We start from the raw sequence: 17,239 nt of genomic DNA, 5'->3' as shown, positions 1-17,239 counted from the left end.
TTCTTCTCATGCTCCTTCAACTGACGAGAAGCATAAGAGACTACTCTGCCGTGCTGCATCAGAACAGCACCCAAACCCTGTAGAGACGCGTCGGTGTAAAGTACAAATCCATCCTCTCCAGAAGGTAAAACCAAAACTGGAGCCGACACTAATCTCCGCTTCAGCTCCTGGAAGCTGGTCTCGCAATCCTCGGACCATATGAACTTCACGCCTTTCCGTGTAAGACGTGTCAGTGGCATAGCAATACGCGAGAAGCCCTCGACAAAACGTCGGTAATATTCGGCCAATCCCAGAAAACTGCGGATCTCCTGAACTGACTTCGGCTGCTTCTGAAGATCAACTGAAATACCTCTGCTAGAAACCACGTGTCCCAGAAAACCAACTGAGGATAGCCAGAATGCACACTTGCTGAACTTCGCGTACAGCTGATGTCGTCGAAGAATCTCCAAGACTGTGCGAAGATGCTGTGCATGCTCCTCCTCGGAACGAGAGTAGACCAATATGTCATTAATGAAAACGATAACAAACTGATCCAGATACTCCAGAAAGATGCGGTTCATCAAATCCATAAACACCGCTGGAGCATTGGTAAGCCCAAATGGCATTACCAAAAACTCATAATGACCGTATCTGGTACGGAAAGCTGTCTTCTGAATATCTGAGTCTCTGACTCTCAGCTGATGATATCCAGATCGCAGATCAATCTTAGAATACATTGATGTACCTCTGAGCTGATCAAATAAATCCTCAATCCGTGGTAATGGATATTTATTTCTGACGGTCACTGAATTCAGCTGCCTGTAGTCAATACATAACCTCATGGTGCCGTCTTTCTTCTTGACAAATAGAACTGGAGAACCCCATGGTGAAACACTAGGGCGAATGAATCCTCCGTCTAAAAGCTCCGTTGAACCTTCACTCGTTCAACTCTTTTGGTGCCATACGATACGGAGCTTTCGATGTCGGCGCGGTTCCGGAATCACTCAATAGCGAACTCCACCGCCTTCGAGGCAAACTGGCAGCTCCTCCGAAATACATCCGAGTATTCCGGACAACAGAACGCTTGAGAGTCGCGAACTACTATCGCCTCGATCGATCAACGATAACAGAAACCATGGCGGTAGTGGAGATGCGCCTGAATCGCCGAAATAATCGAGATGTCGTTGTCTCTGATGCCAGTGAAACTCCACGAGGGTTGGTTCGGAGGCCGAAAGGTGACCACCCTCGTCTGGCAATCAACGGTAGCATGATATACTAATAGCCAATCCATACCAAGAATGATATCAAACTCGACCATCTCCAATACTAGAAGATCTACCGTAAGTATCATGTTGCCAAAATCTAACGGGCAACCTCTGATCTCCTGGGTGACGTCTAAAGTATCACCGGACGGTAGGGAGACAGTCAATCGCCGCAACCTAACAGTAGGTAATCTACCAATCTCCCGCATAAAAGTACGGGATATAAAAGAATGCGAACTACCAGTATCAATCAAAATATCAGCAGTAAATGCATAAATGGAAATCGTACCGCGGAAAACGGATCCGTCGGCCCGCTGAGCATCCTCTCTGGTAATAGCATGAACACGACCAGTCTCTGGCGGAGGAGGGGGTGGTAATGCTGCCAGCGGCTGCTGCGGCTGGGCAGAAGCCTGCCACTGAGGCGCTGCTGGACTATGTGCCAGATAAGACTGAGAGGATGGTGACTGATACTGTGCAGCTGGCTGGAACTGAGTCTGATACTGCCCCTGAGTCGGATAATAAGGTCCTGGAGCAAAACTCTGGGGTGCTACAGAAGCACTGGAGTACTCCTGTCCAAGCATGCCAAATGCTGCTGCGGAGGGAGCTGCTCCCTGCTGACGCTGTGAAGATTGGGCTTTCTGCCCTCCTCGATATGCCCCTGACTGACTAGACTGTCCCCTCTGACCTGACCCTCCGGAAGCCGTGTGCTGAGCCTTCAGCTGACAATCTCGGCTCTGGTGCCCCGGCAGTTTGCAATAAAAGCAAACTGACTGTCCCAGAGAGCAAGCTGGGGTGAGGTGATCTCTGGATCCACATCTGAAACAATGAGTATCACCGGAAGGGGTTTGCCGGTTCTGCTGAGAAAACCGGGAACGTCCTGAAGAAGACCGCCCTGATTTCTGAGGCCTACGAGACGCCCCAGAAGAACTCTGACCTGACTGTCTGCGACTACTCTGAGGCTGTCCTGTCGCCTGAGTCTGCTGGACCTGCCCTGATGTCTGACCCGTATGCTTCCTTTTCCTGTCCGGATATGCTGTCTGCCGAGCTAACTCTATCATCAAAGCTCGATTCAATGCATCAGAGTAAGATGTAATCCCTAATCCGGCAAGCTGTACATGCAGATAACCATCCAATCCCTGTATAAACTGCATCATGCGGGATCTGTCCTCCGCAACTAACTCTAGACAAAATCTAGCCAACCGGTTGAATTCAGTATTATACTCTGTCACCGAGCGATTGTTCTGCCGTAGACTCATGAAATCCTGCCGGCGAGCCATCTGATATGCTAGGGGAAAGAAACGGCTCTCAAAAGCCTCTCTGAACCTGACCCAAGTAATGTTCCTCTGAGTAACCCACCAGGCATTAGCTTCATCCCGTAAATGGTAAGCAGCCAGCTCTGCTTTCTCCCACTCGGAGCAAGCCATATAGAAGAAAGTCTGCTCCATAGTCTCTATCCATGACAAAGCCATACTCGGATCGAGATCCCCGCGGAAAAGAGTGAAACGAGTCTTCATCGACTCAGCCAGTGCTGGAATCCTAGCCCATGCAGCGACTATATCAGTGAGCTGTGTCGGGACTGCTGCAGGAACTGGCGGAAACACTGGAGCTGATACTACAGGTGGTACCGCGGAATATACCGGAGGAGGAACTCCCGGTGCTGCTGTATATACCGGAGCATATGCCGTTGGGGGTACTGCCTGGGGAACAAAAGTGGTGGCAGCTGGAGGTACGGTAGGTAATGGTACCGGATATGGTGCAGCTGCTGCTACTGTAGGCACTGGGGGTACAGGTGCCACTGGTATAGGATACACTGTAGATCCAAGTGGTGGTGGCACTGAATACGCCGTAGGCTGCGCTGGAGCAGATGTCGGGTACACCAATGGTACCCCTGATGGTACTGTAAACAGGGTAGGAGTGGATACCGTCGGTGTGGCCAAAGTAGGTATCTCTACAGGAGCTATCGGGATTTGAGAGCCCGATGCTCCCGCTGCATCCTGAGTCTGTCCCTGACTGACAGGCTCACTAACAGTGGGCATCTCATATCCCGTGGTCCTCGCACGTGGTCGTCCAGCACCACGTCTCGCAGCAATACGAGTAGATCGTCTCATATCTGTTAAATTAAATTACAGATATCAATACCAATATAACCAACATAAAATAACAACATACCTATTTGCCGTCTGGAGATGTTCCGTCGCTGTCCAGTCCCCAAAATTCCGAACGTACATATCGCCGGAAATCCAAATAAATCTGCAACGGAAATCCGAAATATAACCATATCGAAAATCCGATAATGCCCAGTTTGACTCGCAAACCTGGCTAACCCAAATATCGAGAATACCAACAACAGGTATCCGATAAATCTCCAGAACACCAAAAGCAAGTATCCATAACCTGCTCTGATACCAATAAATTGGTATCAGATAAATCCCGAAAATCCAAAATACGAAACAAAAGATCGTAAAACTGTGCTCTGATACCACTAAATTGTCACGCCCCCAGAAGAGTCCCTGTCCGAGAAAATTTCGGCAGCATCTCCCATGTACGGCGGACAATCAAAAATTTTCTACAAGCACTAAATACTCAGCCACAGGCGGCTGGAATAATAACAGTAAATAAAATCAATCACCACGCAGTTTATATATGTATTCAGCCTCTGGCTGTCACAACCACGCAGTTAATAATACTCTGACTCAAAAACCACCCTACTCAACTACACTCGTAAAGCTCAAAACCGACGAACTCACCTCTTCTGCCATCCAGGCAGGCATGTAGTAGAATAAAAACCAAATCCAAATCCATCAATATAATAAAATATATATCATGTCCATAAGCAAATAAATCCAGAACATAACGAGTTCAAACAGTCTAGAACAGAAAGAAACCAAAGAGAACCAAACATATCCTGGAGGTCTGCAGGACCAGCACTACGTGTAGTGAGGACTAGCGACTGGAACTCCCTCCGGACAGCATCAACCTGAAAATAACAACAATGGAGGCGGGGTGAGTCCAACACTCAGCAGGTACAGTTGATATGCAAAGTAAAGAAACAACACCTAGCACTAATCATGCGTACAGTCTCCTGATAAGAAAGATAAGAATGCATCTGAAATAAACAGGAGAATACTGTACTAACCAGGTCCTGAGTATAAGGTCAAACAGTCCGAGGGATAAGGAAATCCTGTATGCATGTCAAACATAGGTATCCAAACAATATGCAGCATATAAATGCAGCAAACACAAACACAAGCAATAAATGCATCATGCATATGATGCCAATGATGCGTCCTGGTCACCCCTGACGCCAGTCGATCATCTCATACAAAAGTGAGGCCGAGTGGGTAGGGCTGTGACAACCGTGCACTCTGTCGTCACTACTCCTGATGAGTGACCGAGTGGACGGGATGCTGTCGGAGTACACCTATCCTCCTACCCCAAATCATAGATGGGGAAGCGCAATGCTCTCAACTCCCGTACACAGAATGAATCCCTGCCGGATAACACGTTGTGTCACACTACCCATGAGCGGACCAACGGTGCCTAACGCAACACACTCAGCATGAATCGACCACTAACCCATGAGTGGTGGTGTGCAGATCCATGTAATTGGCGATGTGCTCAACAATAATGGAGCGGACTATCGCACAAAGATGCAATCATGCAAATGGTGCATGGCACTAACCACAAGAATATCCTGACCTAATCCACATATATATAAAAATGCATCAAAGGTCAACGAATCCAAAACAATCCCAAGGTATACAGAAGGTATAAAACCTAGGTCCTGAACATGGTCAAGCATGGCATATCACTACCCCTATAAGCATGTATAAACAGGTAAAATATACCTGAGACGTAAAACCAATCAATCAATCAGCATGTAAGATTTAGGTAGTGATTAACCGAAAACAGATAAGAAACACAATTAATGCAATATGTTAATTTAATTACTAAGCATGTCAAATGACATAAGTCAAAAGTACCCGCCTCCGAAAATAGAAAGGTCCAATCTGACTCCGAGATACTCGTCTCGCGTCAAGGTCCTGAAATATTTATAGTTTCCAGTTTTAGCTAATTTCATATAGATAAAATAGCTAAATCAAATCCACGAGAAGCTAACATAAATCCAACAATTAACTAGGGTTAATTTACCTTAACCCTAATCATACCATCAGACCAATTCCACACCTAATCCATTTTCACATGATTACACCTCTACATAATCAATCACCTAACTCAAATGCATAAGAAATTATATATGCACCAATTCTTACCTAAATCAGCTCATACATGATCAATAACATATATCAAATTCCTATGCCTCACCTTAACCTCCACAGCGGTTCCTTGCTGCTGGATGAAAGTAGCTGCCAAATCCAAGAAAACTTACAGTAAACACTTCTCTTCAAGATTCCCCTACACTGTCCGGATCAAAGGTAATGGCAAGAGTGGGGACCACGGATCAGATTTAGGGTTCAAACATAGTATTCCAACAACAACCTAACTCAAGAAAATAATTCACTGATCTTACCTCACCCACAGCAGGGATGTTGCTACCAGAGAAAGGTAGCCGCTGGAAAATGGCTGGCGAAGCCAAGACAACCAACAGCAAACCCTAATTACCAACTCCCCCGAACAGCACAACTTGGAGGCAACCTAAACTTGGAAGAGGAGAAGAAAAATCGACGCTAGGGCTCACTGTCACAGAAATCAGAAAGAGGGCCGACAGTCAGCGTCGGCTCACAAGGTCGGCGTCGGCTCTGTGGTGGCGGCAGAGGAGAGGAGAAGAGAAGAAGGTGGTCGGGCGGCGCCGGGTGGCTAGGGCACCGAGTGGTCCACGGTGACGCCGGCACTGGGGCACAGACGCGCTGTGGTGGCGTCGGGTGGCTAGGGCAAGCAGAGGAGAGGAGTTTGGCTCGGGCAGGCGGTGCTAGGGCTCCGGCAATGAACCGGTCGCCGGCGTTCGGGAAGAAGAAACCGTCGGCCGGCGGTTAGGGCAAGGAGGAGGAGAAGGCTCGGCGGCGTCGGGGAGATAAGAGAGAATGGCGAGAATGAGAGAAAATAAAAGAAATAAGATAATAAATAATAAAAGGAAAAAGAGATAAATAAATAAATCTTTTCCTCTCTTAAATGGGTAGCCCAAACAGGCTTTCTCGGGGCCCCGTTTTTATCCCCGTGAACTCGTCCGTACAAGCTCCGAAAAATTCCCGAAAAATGTCCAAAAATTCCGGAAAATTCCCTTATTCATATTCGCCTATTTTCGGTATTTTACAAAAATACCAAATGAACTCCAAAAATTACATAAAAATACTCTAAAAATTCCTAAAAATCTCTAGAATATTTCTAAAGCATTTTAAATATTTTTAACTACTATTAGAACTCGTAATGAGGAAATTTGGATTTTTACAATTCCCCATACATTATAAAAAGTTCGTCCTCGAACTTAGAATAATTCTGGATATTTCTGTCTCATGCTATCCTCACGCTCCCAAGTAACTTCCTTGTGCTTCTGATTCTGCCAGATGACCTTCACTTGTGGCACTTCTTTATTCCTTAGTCTCTTAACTTTTCTGTCCACTATCTATGTAGGTCTGCTCTCATAGCTAAGATCCTCCTAGATCTGCACTGACTGAGGCTGAATCACTTGACTAGGGTCGTGGAGGCACTTCTTTAGCATGGAGACATGAAATACATTGTGTATTGCTGACATGTCTTGTGGTAATTCCAGTTTGTAAGCTACCTTCCCAATCCTGTCTGTAATCAGGTAAGGTCCTACATAGCGAGGACTCAATTTGCCCTTCTTGCCAAATCTCATCACCTCCTTCATAGGAGCAATTTTGAGAAAGACTGAATCCCCTACTTGGAATTCAAGTGGCCTACGACGTGTGTTAGCATAACTTTTCTGTTTGCTCTTAGCAGTATCAATTCTCTGTCTGATCTTCTGGATAGCCTGTGTGGTTTCTTCTATCATCTCGATCTGCCTGCCCAATTCTAATTCCATCTCTTCTCTTTCTCCAGCCTCCAACCAACATATGGGTGATCTACACTTCCGACCATACAATGCCTCGTAAGGTGCCATTTTAATAGTGGTCTGGTAGCTATTGTTGTAGGCGAATTCAGCTAAGTACAGATACTTGCACCAACTGCCTTTAAAATCTAATGCACAAGCCGTGAGCATGTCTTCTAAAATCTGATTTACTCGTTCTGTCTGTCCATCAATCTGGGGATGGAAGGTTGTGATGAACTTGAGTTTGGTGCCTAATGCTTTATGAACACACTCCCAAAAATGAGAACTCCATGAAGTCTGATCACTTCCTTAACATATATCTGTGCCAACTGCTCTATAGAGTGGGACACCTTGATGGCTAGAAAATGGGCAGACTTGGTCAATCTGTCCACTATCACCCATATCACATCATACCCATTAGTAGTTCTTGGAAGACCTGTTATGAAGTCCATGGATATTTCTTCCCACTTCCACTCTGGTATTGGGAGAGGCTGTAGAACTCCTCCTGGTCTCTGGTGCTCTACTTTGACTCTCTGGCATGTCAGACAGGTACTGATATATTTTGCTACATCCCTCTTGAGTCCAGACCACCAGAATCTCTACTTCAAATCTTGATACATCTTGGTGGAACCAGGATGCATGGAGTATGGTGTGCTATGAGCTTCTTCTAGAATCTTCTTTCTCAATTCCTCATCATTGGGAACACAAAGGCGGCTCCCCTGATAAAGAACTCCACTGTTTGATACCCGAAACTCTGAATTTTCTTCTTTTTGTATCCCTTGCTTGATCTTCTGGATATCTGGATTTTCACTTTACATTCTCTGTATATCCTCAAACAAGGTAGACTCTAAGGTCAATGCAGAGAGTTGCCCATCAACAATTTTGACTCCAAAATCTAACACTTCCTTCTACAGTGGCAGTGCTAATGATGATAAGTGCATCAGGGTTGCACTGGACTTTCGACTTAGTGCATCCGCCACTTTGTTAGCTTTACCTGGGTGGTAGAGGATTTCATAGTCATAATCTTTAACCAACTCTAGCCACCTGCGCTGCCTCATGTTTAAGTCTTTCTGAGTAAAGAAAAACTTCAAGCTCTGATGGTCTGTGAAGATTTTGCACTGAACTCCATATAAATAATGTCACCAGAGTTTTAGTGCAAACACCACAGCTGCCAGCTCAAGATCATGAGTGGGGTAATTCTTCTCATAATCTTTGAGTTGTTTGGAAGCATAAGCTATAACCTTCCCTTCTTGCATGAGAACAGCTCCGAGGCCCATCTTGGAAGCATCACTGTAGATGTCAAAGCTCTTGTCACTCTCTGGAATAGTCAGGATAGGAGCACTGGTCAATCTCTTCTTCAATGCTTGGAAACTTTGCTCACATTTATCTGACCATTCAAACTTTTTGTTCTTCCTAGTGAGGGTTGTTAGTGGAGAGGCTATCCTGGAAAAGTCTTCCACGAATTTCCTGTAATACCCAGCTAAACCAAGGAAGCTTCTGATCTCCCTGGCGTTCTTGGGTCTACTCCAGTTGTTGACCACTTCTATCTTGGTAGGATCCACTTGAATACCTTCTTTAGAGATGATGTGACCTAGAAACACCACCTGCTCTAACCAGAACTCGCACTTTGAGAATTTAACATAAAGCTGCTTTTGCTGAAGGGTCTGCATTACTATTCTCAAGTGTGTGTCATGCTCCTCTGGGGTTCTTGAATAGATCAGAATGTCGTCGATGAACATGATAACAAACTTGTCAAGGTATTCTCTGAACACTCTGTTCATTAAGTCCATGAAGACCGCAGGTGCATTGGTCACACCAAAAGACATGACTACAAACTCATAGTGCCCATATCTGGTCCTGAAAGTTGTTCTGGGTATATCACTTTCTTTCACTTTTAACTGATGGTACCCAGAGCGCAAGTCTATCTTAGAGAACACTGTTGCCCCCTTTAACTGATCAAATAGATCATCTATTCTGGGAAGAGGGTACTTGTTCTTAATTGTCACTTTGTTCAGCGCTATATAATCTATGCACATCCGCATAGATCCATCTTTCTTCTTGACGAACAACACTGGAGCTCCCCATGGTGAATGACTAGGCGAATGAAACCTTTGTCAAGCAGCTCCTGAAGTTGTTATTGTAGCTCTTTCAGTTCTGCTGGAGACATCCGGTACGGAGCTTTTGAAATTGGACCGGTACCAGGAACCAACTCAATCTCAAACTCCACTTCTCTGTTGGGAGGTAGTCCAGGTAGCTCTTCTGGAAATACCTCTGGATACTCACAGACTACCCGATCATCTTCCTGCTTGGGTCTTTCTTGTTCTTCTGCATTCATAATGTACGCAAGAAAACCAGTACACCCTTTAGCTAACATCCGGTGAGTTGTGAGGGAAGAGAGGAATTTCTGGGTCTTCCTCTTTAGTGAGGGAGAATACTCTAGCACTGGCTGGAACTGATGGGGCTTCCGACCTCTCTTGACTAAGCTGAGGTCCGTCCAGAGTTGCAGACATGTAGTGTAGCTGAGGCTTGTTCCCGTATTGCACTGCCTGTTGTTGAGGCGCTTTGAGCTTGTTAGGACACGCCTTAGCCAGGTGTCCTTCTTGACCACACGAATAACATCCAGTCATACCCAAAAGATAGGCTCCTGGATGTAGTCTCCCACATTTAGGACAGGGAGGGAACTTGGCCTGCTCGTCTATTGGACCCCCCCCCCCCTTTTGGCTACCTCCTGTATCCCATCGTTTCCTTTTCGTTATCTTTGCCCTTCAGTTCTGCTTACTTGCCTGGGCTTCTGACTCCCTGATGTCTTGTCCTCTATCTTGACTGGCTTGAGTTGCGTTTGTTGTGCCTTGATGTTGTTCAGATCGTGCTCAGCGACTAATGCCCTGCTGACCAGTTCTTCACCAGTCTGTGGTCGATGAGTTCCACTACTCACATTAAGTGCTATTACTGTCCTTTCAAAGTAAAATATCTTAATTACTTCTTCTTTAAATGCCTTGGCATTTTAACAGACACCTTATGTGTCAAAATCCCTAAAGTCTTGACTTTGCGATCTACTTAAGGCCTTGGCCTTTTTCTTTCTTTTCTTTATCTTTCTTATACTTTTCTTAAACTCAAAATACTGATAGGATATTTTTTTTTCCATATGTATCTATAAGTGAAACTAACTAGGTAACACACAATCATGCATAGAACACAAAAGAAATCTGCACATAAATAATAAAGGAAAAGTATGAAATAAAGTATAAATACATTCTTACTTGAAGACGGCAAGGTTGGTGCTGATGTGTGATGCTGGAGAATAGGAACGGCTCTGATACCAACTTGTAACACCCCACCCTCCTCACTACTAGTCTGTGAGGATGGGGCGCTACTCGACTACTAATTTTTCTTTACTAACTAATATTGCACACATGTAATTATCAATACATAAACTCTCTAAACATGCAACTGATAACAGCGAAAATCATAAATAACTTATCTCTACATTCTACTCCAGCATATGAACACAACTAAAACTATACATCAATCTAATCATGCTGAAATAAATGTATTAATCTAAACATGCATGCAACCATTATGCAACTCAGATAATAGGTCTAATATACATAACAATTTAAATGGAAGAATTCTAAATACATGAAATCACTCTGATAAAATAAAATCATCAACATGAATAAACAATTTCAATAGTCTAAATACATGGCAATCTTAATAAATTCTTATGCTAAATTCCAAGGCTTCTATAGTCCAGGCATCACACATCCATCCGCACCTCCTTGTCGCCTTCCTTTGCTATAGCTTTTCCTTTCCTTTATCTGCAGTAAGAGGAAAATGCAACTATAAGCAAAATTATTTAGTAAGCGCTATCTAACTCACAAAACTCGAATATGCATGTGAATAAGAATAAATCTAAAACTGAATGCTTTAAAGGAATTCTACACATGCTCATCTGATAATAGAGAAATCAAACATACTGAAATGCTAAACATGTAAAGTTGCTCATGCTCATCTAACAACAGTATGAAAATCTAAACAACATGCTAGCATATCAGAAACTAACTTGTTGAACTTTAAACTTATGTGAAGCTTATTTCACTTGTTTAAAATCTTATATTTTAATATTTCAAAATAATAATAAACTTTCTTCTTGGGCCCAGGCTTAGTACCATTGTGCGCTCCCTAATAGAAACTGAGGTAGCGAGCCATCAGTCCTACGCGGGTAAAGACCTCGGTCTTACCAGGGCCGAGACCTCGGAAACGGTCATCTGGATTTGTTTAACGACAACCTCGGAAGTCGGGTACTAGCCTCTCAAAAATTAAATACTTGTTATCTTTTATTACTTCTAATATATAATGCCTCGGCATTACTTCAAGCACTAAGCGTGCCTTTGATCCTCAACTTCTGGAATTTGGGATCAAATCAAGACCTTGGTCTTTTCTTGCTTATACTTCTTACAAAACCATTTATGAATTCATATAAAAATCTGGAACCATGCTAAGAAACTATTCATGCTACTGTAATGAAATTGCTACCATAAGCATAACCTTAATTGTTGTTCATGCTATGTGCCACGGCAACAAAAAGGAAAACAGGAGATGGCTACTATTTGAGTCCACGGGAAAGAACCAAACAAAAATTACTACTATAAACAATTGCTACTGTAACCCAAACTATAACTGTTCTTCACGCTATGTGCCACGGCAACAACTTCATATTTCTTCAGGTCATACAGATAAGCAAAAATCCAAACTGGAATGACCAACTAAAACATGTGCCACAAGCTTCAGCCATTTGATTATCACGTAAATGGATAGTAAAACAACAATCATGAATTTTGAACTGATATGATAATCATGGCAGCAAGGAAAACAAACACTGAGACATTATAAACATATAAGTCATCTTCCGTTCATAGCAGTAACCATGAAAAACTACACCACATGCTTGAAATCTGACTCATCTCCTACACATTGCCTGCCCACAAAGCTGAAACCTAATCCAATCAAACCCCTTCCATCTTCTTTATGAGACTCACGGCAGAAACCTTTAAAATCATCCATCTTCACGGCATACTAAAAAAAACAAAGGAAACACCAAATCAAACTCGAAACTACCCTTACCGCAGGTGAGTAGTAACTTACCTTGGTGTTCTTGGACCTACAACTGAACAAGAACCCTCTAGGGATTGCGGAGAACTCAAACTCCGGCTCTTCCTCGTGCCCACGAACTCCCCTTGACGAAAGGATCGTGAGAAGGTGAAGAACTCTCGGATTTAGCCCCTCGCCGACCGCCGGAGACGAAGCCCTAACCTCTTCTCTGTTTTCGCCCGAGTCGTCGTCGCACGCGAGGAAGGAAAGTTGAGGTAATTAGGTTAGGGTAAATACCTAAGTCCTCTCTTTATAACTCCAATATTTCTATCATCAACTACCACTTAAATACAATTTCGCTCTTTCCTTAATCAGCACGGCCCTGTTGGGTTCTTGGTCATCACGCTTCGCTTAAGTCTCGGTTTGGGTCGGAGGTCGCGGGTTCAAACCTCGGCCGAACCTCTTTATTTTTTAAAACTTCTTCCTTTTGTAAAAATACCAAACGAACTCCAAAAATTGCATAAATTTGAGTTTCTATACATTATCATATTATAGGTTCTTATTACTTGTTATCTTCTTCCTTTTTATATTGTCAGATTTGTCGTAGATTTTTGCGATAAATTTGGGAATTTGTCGCAGATTCTGCGACGATTCTGAAAATTCGTCGCAGAATCTAAGTCATGTAGGTGTTTTGCAAAGTTTTTTTTGTCGCAAAATTCGTCGCAGAATCTGCGACAAATTTCTAGATTCATCGCAGATTCTGCAACGAATTTGCATATTCGTCGTAGATTCTGCGATGAATTCTATGACAAAAAAAACTTCGCACAATATACTTGACTTAGATTCCGCGATAAAATTTCAGAATCATCGCAGAATCTGCGACAAATTTTCAAATTCGTCGCAAAAATCTGCGACAAATATGATAATTTGTCGCAAATTCTACGACGAATTCTATGACGAACTTGAAATCGTTGCAAAATTTAAATTTCATTGCAAATTTAATTGCCTAAGGTTTATGATCTTCCGACTAACTCTGCGACGAAAATATAATTCGTCACAAATTTTGAGGTGAATTATTATTTTTTTTTTTTTTGCAAATATCAGCAACGAAAATACTAATTCGTTGCTAATTTGGCGACGAATTTTATTTTCATCGCAAATAATTTGCGACGAATAGTGTGACGAATTTTATTTTCGTCGCTTATTTTGCAACAAATTCTTTTTTTTGTCGCAAATATTTAGGTATGAGTTTTCTGCGACGAAAAATATTTTTCGCTAATTTCATCGCAAACAAAATTTACGATGATTTTTTTAAAAATTTAGTCACCAAATTTATCGCAAAAGGCAGTTTTTTTTTGTAGTGAGATAAATTAAGTAGGTTATAAAAATTTTATTGAGCTAAGAATACATACAAAAAAATTACTCAAAAATTATTTTCATATTTAAAGCAATTTCTCTCTTAATAAATTAACAATTCAAAATTTTAATCAAAAATATATTTTGGAACCCAATATAAGTTTCTACCTATTATATTTACTAAAACTTTTATTCCTAAGGATTTTTCTAACTTGCCCCGAGTGATTTCTAATATACAATTGATTTTATTATAATTTATTAATTTTGATTTTTTAAAAGTATTTGAATTTAAATATGTATAATCATATTTTAGTTTCTCTATTTGCTTTGAGTTTTTTATTTTCTATTTTTAAATTATCATACATTTATTAAGGGCGTAAATTAGCTAAGTTCATTTTTATCTTAGCATTTTTTTTTTTCTAATTTTACTATATTTCTTAGAGCATCTGCAACGCTAATGCATTATAACATCCACCACCACATCAAAAGATATGGGACCCACTGTCACATACTCATTATAACAATATATCTCTTTCACTCACATCCCTTTTAATATTAATATGGGCTCCACCATCTACTTATTCATCCCTTTTATTAGTTTTTTAAATAATATTAAAAATTTTATAATTTAAAAAAGAAAAAAATATTAAAAAATTAAGAGAGAGGGTGTTCAAAGGTGTTCAAACCTTTGAACACCCTCTGAACACCTTTGAACACCCTCTCTCCTCTCTCTTGTGAGTGGGCATTATAATGCCTACTCATAATGGAGAGGGAGTGTTAAATGGATGTTATAACACCTATTTAACACCCCATTGTAGATGCTCTTAGCTGATAAATTCAAAAGATTGTTTAGGGGGGTAATGTACGTACCTCACTACCTCACTTATCTCATGATGTGATCCTCTCGTCTCCTCGGATGGGTCTAGTGGCTAGCACATGAGGTGTTGTCATCATGAGGTATGGGGTTCGAATCTCGGCAAAGCCGAGGTAAATGTCTCCCTTATGTGTTAGTCACTATTCCAAAGGCTAGTAGCTGCCCGTGATTTACCTCCTCCGTGTTGGCTCTGGGACGGATTGGCGGGACGCTGAAGGCGAGCGTATTCGCCTTTTGCCATCATGATATGATCCGAAAATCCTCCCTTTACATCGATGCTTATCTCTGAATAACTTTCTAATAACAACAAAGAAAATAATTATGAAAAATAATCTCGAATTGATTTCAATCAATTAAAATTTATTATATTTGATATTGTAATCTAAATTTATTATATTCACTACCAGGATTATTATTATGATTATATGTTATATTTAATATTTTCATTATTAATTAGATAATTTATATAAATAATTTTTTAACTTTATTGAATAAGATCATCGTAAAATAATTATTTTCTATTTTTATTATTTCTATCATAATATTAAAACCATAATCCATCGATTTTTTTTCCTATCAATTTTATCTCACTTTCTTTCTGCTACCGCCAATTTTCTTCTCTGTCTCGTTTCTAAAACCGTCTGCCATGTTCCTTCCCTAATCAATTTCTTTTCTTTAATTTTCTAATTTTTTTTCCTTTTCTCTTTTCTTCTCAAAACCGAAGCCTTTTGTTTTTTTCTTTCTTTTGTTTTTTCTCTCTCCCTGGTTTTTCCTCCTCTTCGATTTATTCGTGTTGTGACAACAAAAAGGCACAAAAGTTTTTTGTGTATCCACTGTTCAAAAAAACAACACAAGACAAAAGAAAGGGGTTTCACCCTTTTCTGGCCGACCAAGAACAACGCAGCAGTCACTGTCGCCAACCGCCAAAATTCTTCCAGCAAATTAACTTTTTTGTTCATGAGCAATTATCTATTAAAAATTTTTCCAGTAAAATTTATTACTATCAAGAGACGAGTTATTTATTTTCGATGACAAATATTACATTAAGATAGTCAAAAGTAAAATTCAGATCAATATCAAATTTATCGCATCGTAGGTCATACTGGTATTCATTGTTCTATAAGATTTGATTGATCTTATAGTCGAAGAAGATATCAAATTTGTCTCAAAGTTGTGTTAGTTAGTCCTAGGAAAGCGTACCAGTTCCACTTTACAAAATTTTTTGTACAAACGTCGAACCTTTCCTTAAATAACCTATTGTGTTCTTTAGAAGTTAAATTAGGAATCGCAGACGGAATTTAACATCATTGATTCTAAATTTAACTTATCTGTTCTTAATGGTTTAAATTTGAATTACAAGCGGAACTTAACACTATTGATTAAAATCCACCTATGTTATTAATTCCATTAAATATTAATTTTCAAAATTGGCTTCCAGGACTGCATGACGAGGCACATGACCTTCTTGGATATGGGAGCAACCACCACCGCCTAGTCAAAGCCTTTTAAAGAAAGCTAATATTTAATTTCCTTAAATAACTCTAGGTTAACCAAAAATAACAATCGAATCACAAATTCGAAAAAGAAAAAAAATACAAACTAGAAAAATAAATTCGATAAACTAGATCTAATTGCCTCTTGTATTTAGAATTCTTACAAAAAAAATAACTAATATGATGCAGAAGAAAATTACTAGTTATACCTTCTCTTTGTAAGCTAATGACCTCGAGATCTTTTGCCGTATTCCTCGCCTCACCTTGGATATCGTGTGGGCGACGATCCTCCAAGATGAACACCACCCAAAAGTTTCTTCCTCTTCTTCTAAAATCCGGCCACTACCACCACCAAGAAGAAGAGAGCAAAAGGGAAAAGAGAAGGGAGAGGGTCGGCCACACCAAGAGGGTCTCCAAGCAAGAGAATAAGAGTTGTGTCTCATGAAGCCTCCTCACCTCTTCTTTTATATTACTTACCCAAGGCAAATAAGGAAAAACTTTTTACAAAAAATAAAATCATCCTCTAGTTTTTCCTTTTCCCTTTTTATTTTTCCTTTTTTTTTCCTCTTGATTGAATCAATTACCAATTTTAACTTTGTGATGATTTTTAATTATGATTAAGGCCGACCCCTTGCTTGGGCACCAAGCAAGGTGGTCGGCCACCTCATCAAGAGAAAAAAGGAAAATATTTTTTTAAAAAAAATTTACAAGAAGAAATCCTCTTATAAAATTTACAAGCTCTCTTTCCTAAAGTAGGAGTTAAAAAAGGAAAGTTCTAAAAATTAAAATCATGTTTTAAAATTTAAAACTTCTCTTATAAAATTTCCTTTTTTAACATGATGATAGAAAATTTTAATTTTAAAACTTATCTTTCTTTTTTTTCTTAAACCATGAGGATGGTTAAAAAAGGAAAGTTTTAAAACTTTTAAAACTCTATTAAAACATGTGGCCAAATTCAAATAAGGAAAGTTTTTAAATTTAAAATCTCTCTTTTAAAACTTATAATTTTCTACAAAGAGAAGATTTTAAAAATTCAAAAACAACCCTCCTTGTTTGAATATTGTGGTCGGCCCCTTCATGCTTGGTCACCAAGCAAAGGGTCGGCCCCTATAGAAGAGGATGTGGCCGGCCCTTGCTTGGTCACTAAGCATTGGACTGGCCCACTTCTTGGACACCA

Source organism: Zingiber officinale, chromosome 9A, assembly GCF_018446385.1.
Source record: "Zingiber officinale cultivar Zhangliang chromosome 9A, Zo_v1.1, whole genome shotgun sequence".
NCBI classification, from domain to species: Eukaryota; Viridiplantae; Streptophyta; class Magnoliopsida; order Zingiberales; family Zingiberaceae; genus Zingiber; species Zingiber officinale.
This window is presented reverse-complemented; position numbering follows the sequence as displayed.